This window comes from Centruroides sculpturatus, unplaced genomic scaffold, assembly GCF_000671375.1.
Source record: "Centruroides sculpturatus isolate CEXI.00-Female unplaced genomic scaffold, Cexi_2.0 scaffold96, whole genome shotgun sequence".
Lineage (NCBI taxonomy): Eukaryota > Metazoa > Arthropoda > Arachnida > Scorpiones > Buthidae > Centruroides > Centruroides sculpturatus.
Genome location: NW_019384376.1, coordinates 922,286 through 932,920, shown reverse-complemented (window position 1 = coordinate 932,920; position 10,635 = coordinate 922,286). Strand labels below are relative to the sequence as shown.

The window sequence follows — 10,635 nt, the reverse complement described above, 5'->3', positions numbered from 1 at the left end:
CCAGAGACGCGTTGGTCATATTAGTGTTAACAGAATGGGCTTTCAGGCATATAATGTGGGTGGAAAGTATCTATGCATTGAGAAATTTCTTTAATTTCTGTATTGTATTTTATTTTGCTCCCGAACAGATGAGCGATCAGCCTTTTTTTTCTTTTAATTTTTTGCCATTGTGAGTGCAGCCATTCTCGGTCACTGCCCGTACATACCATTTATGCAGAAATTACAAAATTCGTTAATTTTCTTACGCGCATAAACACATTTTATTACTACAGTATTGCATTATTATTACAAAAATTACAGAGATTTCTCAATGCCTAGTTACTTTCCACCCTCCCGTAGACGAAAGATGTTCGGATGGTTGTGAAAGTGCATGGAAGAGTGTCAAGATGTAGAAGGATAAATTACCTAATAAAGATTGGAAGCGAGGTTTTAAAGAGCGACATCCTGGTACTTGGAACAAGGGTGTCAAAGCGTAAGGGTAAGCACATGTGAGAAACTGGAAAGTATCAACAGGTAATTTACCACGATTACCAGTTTGTGCACAATATCCCAATTAGCTCGAATTTAACACGTGACTTTAACCTCAAAAGAAATCTGTATATACAGCGTGGTTTCGATTTACGCATACGCGATATAACGAGCTTTTTATATTCTATTTTCGGTTCATTCGGATTCGTTTCCGGGTCCCATAGAGCGTAGGTCGACACCTTATCCGCTCGACCATACATCGGTCCGGGTTATTTCGGAACTTCTGTAATAAGTAATTTAAAAGCTCGATTTATTTACGTGAAGATTTTGGGCATGATGATCGCTCGTAGTCGGAATTACACCGTTTATACTGCAGGTATGACCAAGAAATGACAGCAGCATCGCTGTTGGTGGATGCCAGTCTGTTAAAACGTGAAAAACATTTGTAATTGTCACGAGAATATTAATTTTATATTTTCCATGAAGAAATCTTTTCAGCTGTTGTAGGGATGGTAGCGTTGTTCTCCGTGAAATACAGGTGTTGTTCCTTGTTGTTGATTGCGTCAAAGGGAAAATCTCGCGTGCAGGTACCGAAGAAAAAGCACAAAGAAGTCAAACTCGCGTCTAGAATCGATGTATTTTGTCTATAGAGAATTTCACTCTTGTTTTTTGGCCAATTTTTTTTAGAAAATTCACACAATCGTCGAAATACATTTGGCTTCAAAATGGCAGTTTTATATTTTCGTTCTTAATATAAAAACAAATAAAAATCTATAAATAAATACTCGATTTTATATTTATTTTAGTTACAATTTAATAAAAATAATTTTTAAAAATGTATATTTTTAGTGCATAAAATGATTTAAAACATCATTTTTTAAAAATTATTAACAATTAACATCGAATACAAATAACGACGAGAGAGAGCGCTATCCCAGATCACAGTTGTCAAATTTGGCTATTTTGTTTTAGTTTGGCGTAAAGGCAATTTTTAGACCTACTTCAGACCTATAAATGGCCGAAAACGTTTGTTCTGTTAATAAATTTATTGCTGGAAAAGTACGAAAGACGGTTTTGTTTCATTTTTTATCGTGAAATTTCAGTTATTTCTTTTAAAAAATTGTTTTTCGAATTGGCTACTTTTGGGCTACCTTTTAAAAAATTTTGTCTACAAAAGCGAAAAGCATCTGGCAACACTGTCCTAGCCTCCATTTTCTTTTAGGTTTTTCGACACGTGGAGGTCGGAACTGGAAAAGGTAGGCTAATTTTATTATTTAAAATACTTTTATTGAAAAGTTATACTCCCGACACCTTTTACGGTTAGTTTTAAGTAATTTCTTTTTAAATTTGATAATTTAAATGGCGTAAGTCGCGAATCGTTGGTGTAGGAAGAAATTCCTTTGTGCGTGTGTGTAATTTCCAGATAGGCTTATGCTGCCGGCGGTTAGATTTTACTTTGGACACACTTGTTATTGGAAATTAATTTAAATGTGGATAAAAAGCATCGTGTATATGCATTATAATACTGTATAGAGGTCACTTTTATGTACTTTGCTCTTATACGCGTAAACATGGCATAAAGGTAACTTCTACCTAATACTGTACTTTGTAAGGTAATATATGTTTAGCTTTATTAAGAAGTAGATTTGTGGATTCTTATTGATAATTTACTTTTAAATTTAAAAAATGGTAACACAGTTTTTATCCACTAACATTGATTACTCGTCGGTTCGCTTTTCTGTATACAGTATGTTTTACTTAAAATTCTGAATTTAGACTTTATTTCCTAGCTAGTGAATGAATTTGTGTAGGTACAAGTGACGTTGTTGGGACCCTATGAGAGCTATGAGACCCATGCCTGCAGGAGTAAAAAATCAGAATGGCCACAAAATTCTGCATGGGAACATGTTGGGAGTCTCTCAAATAGAATATAATCTCAAAGATGAATTTGCTTTGAATGTAACAATGTTTGTCAACTTCCTTTGGGCGTTGTAAAAGGGATGTGACTTTTTATGTTGCTTGACTCAAAATTGGTCATCAACTATTGCCGTGACGACTTTGTTGGTTGATATAGAAAGTAATGTTTGGAAGAAGTATATACAAATTAAAGTGCGTATATAGAACTGAGGGAAACTTGGATAATTCCTAACTTGTATGTACAGAGCCGGTTTCTCTTTGGCATACAAACTGTCGGTTTTTGCCATTTTAGCTACTGTTAAACTGGTTTATTTGCTTTGTAAGGAGCCAAAAGTATTTTGAATTTTACTAAACCTAGTTTTGTTTGACCAATTAACTTTTCCTTAAAATCAGTGATTGTAAATGAAACCTTTTTGACTGATCATGTTCAAATTTGATAGCAGTGCATAGAAAAACCATGGTATGTGTCTATTAATGTTTGTTGTGGTTTGTATGACTGTATGAAGCTGGTTTAAAGATTTTCTGACCATTTTACATAGAAATGTTGTGTTGTATGGTACTTATTGTATTACATTTTGGAAGCAAGTACATTAAATTTTCATTCAGAAAACTGAATTAATTTTTTTCAAATTGAATAATGGTAACATTTTTGATTGAGGTCATATAAAATATATTTACGACTGTTTCGTTTCTTATCCATCCTGATATGTGCACATCTTGTTTAATATATGTGGATTTTCTTTTTCTTAACTTCCAGATGTCCTATGTCAAATTTGACCCAGAGGGTCAAATTTGACATAGCTACAATACTTACCTGTATTATATATGTAACAGCCAGGAAAGAAAGGCAAGATGGTACTTTTTTATTGTGTTCTTGTGATAAAACATAGCATTCACCATTTTATTAGTGAAAAGATAAAATATTTATTCTAATTTATTAGTGTGAGTTAAATATACTTTTTTTATACAATGTTTGTTCATTTTCAAATTTTCCACGTGGAGAATGAGTGACTATTTTGTTTTAATTTGCACCAATGGGAAATTTCACACATTAAATAATGTGAACAGTTTTGAAATAATGCTTTAATTTCTTCCAAATCCTGTTTTGCAATCTGACATTCTGTGCCTTTGGCAGTTGTCACACACCAGTACATTTGTGTAAATTCATACTGTGTTTCTCTCACTTCTGAAATGGGTTAAATACAAAATTTCAAGTTGAAAGCCTTTCCTTGTCCAAATCCTGGCCAAACAAAATAGCAGAACTATTTTTGTCCTCATCCAAATTTGGCTGACATGATTGTCTAGATGGCAAGTTGTGGTCTACCATATCTGGGATAGACTGACTGCAAAACTTTCTAGTGGCCAAATGCCTTGTCCACTAGAAAGTTTTGCAGTTGGCCATTTCGGTTGTCAGGGTGAGGCAGTATGCTGAGAGATGCCTCCTGGCATGAAGTTCTGTGGGAACTGTCCCCATTTGGGTGTAAGATATGCGAGAAAATGCTGGTAGTTGGTCACAGGTGCAAACCTGTGACCAACTACCAGCATTTTGTTGTTTTGTCCACTTAGCTACTTGGCCATATTGTTTTAATATGCAGAATATCATCTTTTGAATGAAGATATGAGCAAAATTACCATATTAGGAAAATTTTTGTTTTTCTGTATACAAAGAACTTTCCTTTTGAGAGTGCCTATTTACTTTTAGGAGCAATTTGGAATTGTTTTTTCTGATTTTTTTCCTCCTGATTCTATTATGAAAAGTCTAAAAGGTAATGAACTATTTTTATAATTATCGTATTTTCTGATTTTGTCCCAGTGATTTACTCTTATTTTATTGAGTTGTGATCGATCTAGGCTGTTTCTGCTGTTTGCTTGTAATGCAAAATATGGTCTTTTGCAATAGCAGAGAATTACTGTCTTAGACATTTGGGCATCAGTCTGCTGAGTGATGTCGAGTTTTTCAAACTGGAATGTTTTTTGCACATCATTTTGTACTGTTGCTCGTAGGTTGATTTTCAAGTTCTTGAGTCAAAGCAGATATTAAATTTGGGAAGTTGTCTAGGAAGACTTTCAAAATGCTTTGGAGAGTTACTGTATGGGAGCCCAGTAGATGGCATTGTTCTGCAAACAAAGCAATATCTCATAAACCAAATAATGTACATCATTGAAATTTGGCATGTGAAGAGAAGGTGCACTGTATGGCTTTTCAGAATTGTTAAATTTGAAAAATGACAATTTACCTATAGAGTAATTAAGTGTGAAAAATTGACATCAAATCACCTTACGTGCTGATTCCATTAAAAAAAATCTGTGGGTTAGTGTTGGACCAGTTTGTGTGTATCTTTTTTTTCACTTCTTTGTCAATCTTTCATTTCACCCTATCCACAAACTTCTTAAACTTGTCACTTGTTTATATTTTTGTTTTCCAATTTTATGTTCCATAAAAGATATGAATAATGAGAAATATTTTCCTATAAATTAATTTAATTTAATGAAACAAACAATAATTCGGTTAGATATTGAAAATTTCAATCCGCAGTGATTATGGCAAGAGCCCCAATATTGAGGATTGCCTAATGGCCAAATTGTGATTGAAGTTTTTTTTTTCTGGTATGCACGGAATTCTACAAAAAGGTTTTGATACTGGCCACATTTTCGTGTATCCCGCTTGGCCATAATGGTTCATTTTGTGTCATTTGAAACTAGTTGGTACTGTTGTTTGCTAGCAAAAACATCTTGAAGCATTCTTAGAGAAAAGGTTCTAGTCTAAAGCAACAACGTAAAGTGTAGCGAAATTATCAGTATTTGGTTAGCTGAGGTATTCATGAAAGTGCACATGACGTATTTTTGGATAAAATATGGTAGATGCATTGACCGTGTAACATCAAGGTTACTTGCAGTTGTTTGTATTACAACACCTACTGCTGTTGATCAAAATTAATTGAATTGTATTATTTAAATCTTAGACACCTTACACAAGTGACAGAAACTAAAAAATCCACTTAATGCAGAAATTTATATAATGAAATATAAACATCTCTAAGCCTGATAGTTATCCAAAAATAAAATCCATATTTGATTTTATTTTTAAGTTGTACTGAATGGGGAATTTCTAACATAAAATCTTTAGCTGCTGCACTGCCTGGGTTCAAAATCCAAAAGCCTAGTCGGTTATTTTTAGTTCAGAAATTCATCATGTAAAAATTACACACATCAAATTGTCTCAAATTCTGTATCCTCAAACGATGTGGATTTTAAAAGGCTGTTTTGTAAACAAGGAGATGTGAAGATATCAGATTTAAAAACATTAATTTGTCACATTATTTTGCTTTGGTTGGAAAATGACTTTTGGTGAAATTTCAATATTACTGTAAGTCATTATTGGAAATATGTTTAATGGAAATCCGACAAATAAAATTGAACTCCTTTTGTTTCAGTTTGTAACATTGTTGTCAATTCTATAAGTATTGTGCATGGTTCAGAAATTTTACATTTGGTACTTACTCTGGAAGGTTCTCTCTTTCTTTCTGTTAGTTTCCCATAAAGAGTCTTCCTATATGGAAGACCCACATAAACTAATACATTAGAAACCACAAATCCAAGAGAGTACTTTGCAAGATAATTCCTCCCAGTTTTTCTTGGTCGAGAGATGCAAAGGGGATGAGAATTTATTTTGAATGTTTTCTTGGAGAGTTGGTGATGGTCATTTGCCTTAACCTATCCTACGTTGACAATTTTTCTCCATTGTGTGTTGCGCCATGTTGTAATTTTCGTTAGACTTAACATCAACAAAAATTCAAGTTTTTGAAAAAACATATTGTCCGAAATTATTTTTTTATTTTGCACAAACAAAATAGTTTTAATTTTTATATTAAATCTAACTTCCAAAATATATTAATAAATGTAAAAACAAAAAAATTATAACAACCAGCAACGTCTAGTTTCAAAAATATTTTGATGCTAAAATGAGATATCTCTGGTCCATGTGACCTGAGATATGTCGGGAATACCAGGGAGTAGATTAAGTATGCATTGTGAATAAATTTGTGGTGGTGATACATCACATGTGGCTGTTTTAGCTACACAAGGTGAATTGAAAATTTACTTTGTGTAACTAAAAATAAATCCTTATGTAAATTGGAAATATTTTGCTTGGAAAATACTGTTAGTGCTTTCCCCTTAAATTTTCAATTCTTTTGCAAATTGTTTACTATGGCAGGAGAGAAGTTTTTGAACCTTCTCATTAAAAAATGCAGTCTTGGGGCAAATCTTTAAGGAGTGCTATGAGTAGGTTTTTTGGACATACTTTGATAGAGGATGGTCTTGCCAAAATAAAAGATAAATTGCACACTTCTCTATTTTCATTTTCCAATGTCTCTTTTGTAATGGCGGTGGCTGATTTCCACCTGGCTGTTACCCTTCCCCGTAAAAGGGTATGGTTTACCATTAACTGCTAATTTTAGAATTAAAAATTTTGTTTAATCTGTATGAAAAAATTACACAAAATGAACGACCATTTAGTTAATATCTAAATTTTTCGAGGTAGGGCAGGACAGAGTGGTAGCATTATCACTTTGAACATCCTTTAATCTAGTCATACAAAAGTGGCAATTCTGGCTAAAACTTTCTTTCTGGTAGAAATTAAAAACAAAAAACAAGCTTTGTTAAGATTTATAGATTTCAAATAAGCATTGTTCTTTCTTTATTACATTGTCTATAAATAAACTTTATTAATAGAAGTAATACATTGTAGACCATAGATTTATTAAAAGACCAAATTTCCTCAAACTGAGAAAAATTACAGAATTACTATATTAAAAATTTGATATTTAATGCATCTAAAAGACACATTCTTTATAAAAACCAGAAAATAAAGCAGTGACAATTTTAGATTTTAAAACACATTAAACCAACTTTCGTGTGTGGAATTGTGCTTTAGCCAGCAGTTATTTCATTGAATTTTTGGAAGACTTTTGACCAGTTCTTTGGTGTTTGAGATTGCACGGTTTTCATCACCAAAAACAGTTGCCAAATTTTGGAAGTACTGTGTTTCCCCGAAAATAAGACAGTGTCTTATATTAATTTTTGCTCTAAAAGATGCACTAGGTCTTATTTTCAGGGGATGTCTTATTTTTCCATGAAGAAGAATTCACATTTATTGTTGAACAAAAAACATTCCCAACTCAAACTTAGGCGAGAGTGACGTATATCCGGTCATGTCGAAATGAACTTACGAAGTTCCCGTGCTGGAGTGGACTTTCCATTCTCGCTTCAACTTAATTTTTTCATAGCGTCGACATCGGGCTCAATGACCAATTAGTGCTTACTGAACCGTAGCACTATGCAAATGTGATGTGGCGTGATTCCCGGCCGACCAATTAGTGATCACCAGCCATAGTCTTATGCAAATCATGCCGTGTGGCGTGATTGTCTGTTGACCAATCAGTGGCTGTATTTTCAAAAAGCCAACGGCCACTTTCAACCATCTGTCGATACCGTTACAAGAAAAAAACTTTGCTAGATCTTACTTTCAGGGGGAGGCCTTACATTTAGAAATTCAGAAAACCTCTGCTAGGTCTTATTTTCAGGGAAACACAGTAGTCCAAAATTATCCAAATACATTATTATTGTTTGGAGGCTATTCTCTGCATTAAACGAAATGCATACTTTTATAATAAGATGTAAAATAAACCATATTATTATTGTTTCTAATCTCTTGCTAAATAGCATTACCTACCCCCATATTATATGTAACTAATAATGTGAAGTTGCATACCTGACATTTAATCAGTTTTACTAAAGATTGAATGCTTTAAAGTATGTGTATAACCTGCATTCTGAAAAGCATAGTTTAAAATTTTATTTTTTACAGAAGAATTGCTGTGGTCACTAACGTGTAAAAGATGCCACGGATTCCAACCGTTCACAGTAAAACATATGTGACGCCCAGGCGTCCCTTCGAAAAGGAGCGTCTTGACCAAGAACTGAAGCTGATTGGCGAGTATGGACTCCGCAACAAGAGAGAGGTGTGGAGGGTGAAGTACACCCTGGCCAAGATCCGTAAGGCCGCCAGAGAGCTGTTGACGTTGGACGAGAAAGACTCTAGACGGCTCTTTGAAGGTATGTCTCACACGTGCCAGAACAACTGAAATGGCCGTCCACATTCTAACTTTTCCTCCCCTTAGGTAACGCCCTGTTGAGAAGACTGGTGCGTATTGGAGTGCTGGATGAGAATAGGATGAAGCTCGATTACGTGCTGGGTCTGCGGATCGAAGATTTCTTGGAACGCCGCCTGCAGACTCAGGTGTTCAAGCATGGATTGGCTAAGAGTATTCACCATGCCAGAGTATTGATTCGTCAGAGACACATCAGGTATGTTAAATATTTAAATTACAACACATGCTGTTAATTTGACATTCCTATTATTTTCATGTTAATTAGCAACCTTCCAATAACTCCTTTATGACAAAATTGAGAGAACTTGTAAGTTAAATTACTGAAACATCTTTGGGCTAGATGCACAAGTGAATCTCCTGCCAGTGGGCAATCAGTTAGCTACTAGTTTGCATAATTATCAATTTTGAATAATTCCTTAAAAGGCAAGAAACAATTGTAGGGAGAGAAGAATAGAGGGATTAGCTTTAACAAGGGCTTTACATTGCAATAGCTCATAAACAAAATCTATTGCAATGTAATTTTTCGGGCTTACCACAGAATAGTTTTTTTGTTTGTTTATGTGAGGCACAGATCATTGATTAACACCACATCATAAGTTAGTTGAATCACTTGTCACTGCCCAAAAATACTTCAGAAAAAACTATAAATAATAATTCCTGAACTTTCAAACACTCCCAACAAAAGACAGTCATTGGACATTGTCTTATCTGAAAATTTTGCCACTTGATATTTCAGAGTTCGCAAGCAGGTGGTGAACATCCCCTCATTCATCGTACGCCTGGACTCGGAGAAGCACATAGACTTCTCTCTGAAGTCTCCATTCGGCGGTGGACGTCCTGGTCGTGTGAAGAGGAAGAACATGCGCAAGGCCCAGGGTGGCGGAGCCCAAGAGGAAGACGACGAGGATTAAGCTTAATTTGTATTTACTTCCATAAGGAAAATAAATAAGATTTCTCTGTAGTAATAACTGTTCAGTCCTACGTGAATTTGCCGTTAATTTTTTAGACAATAAAATATGGGCAACAAATAAAAAGTTACTTAACATACTCCCCTCACAGGCCCACACCAGTATGGCTCAAGTATGTGGGTTTCGAAAAAAAAAAAATTATGAAACAATAAATAGAATGGGCAGTCCACATGTATGGTTTTGGATTATTAAAAATCAAGAAGTCAAACATGGTTTTGAAGAATCAAAGTCACTTGTACAGTAAAACAACAGATTATTAATATTAATAGTGAAAGCATGCTGTTAGAAACCCCAAAAACATAGACAATGCTTATAAAATTAGAAGGCTATTGTGAGGCAAACATAGATAAAAATCTGTATAATAATTTTGAATGAGATAACATTATTATGGCCTGAATAGTCTGGCAATCGTTTGCATTATATTTTTATTGCTTGATTTGGTACTCATTTAGTGTTAAGTAATTTGGCCTAGAGGCAGGCACTATGTGCCAAATGATCCTTTGTCTTTACTTTTTCCTGTATTTATACAGGATCAGCCTTCCCATCTTTAATCTTCCACTTCTCTCTCCATATCAGCTTCAGTCTTTCCCATGTCCACACCATCTTAGTCTATTTTCCTGTCTCTTACTTACAGAACCCACCTTGACTGTTCCTCTAATGTAATCATTCTTAAATCTCCTTTGTCACATTACACATCATCTCAGCAGTTTCCATCTTTTCTTGGGATCTTGTAATTGCCTGCATCTCAGCACTAGGTTACACCTTGATATTTTTATGTTTGTTTATTATTAAGTTACAGCAACTTGGGCAATCTTCCTGGGGGTACTTCCGAGAGGTCTTATTAAGGGTAACTGGCTCCTATTCGGGTGTTACAGATGTGGAGAAAACTCCATATGGTCAGCCTATTCAGGTAAGGTGCAAATCCATGACTCAACTCCCAGGGCCGATTGCAGAGACAGAGTTTACATTAAACGACGTTTATCAACGAATGGCCTATAGCCGTTGGCTGGCTGAACCGCAGTTAAAAATGCGTTGCAAAGACGACGATCGTCTATTTCTGACCGTTCTCTAAACAAACTTCGGCAAAACATTGGCTCTTACTTACTTCG

At 34.6% G+C, this 10,635-nt stretch overlaps 1 pseudogene; it reads left to right on the top strand.

The window, feature by feature from the left end:
- The first annotated feature begins 1,582 nt into the window (after positions 1-1,582).
- On the top strand, positions 1,583-9,526 carry LOC111617191 (annotated as a pseudogene).
- The last annotated feature ends 1,109 nt before the right edge of the window (positions 9,527-10,635 follow it).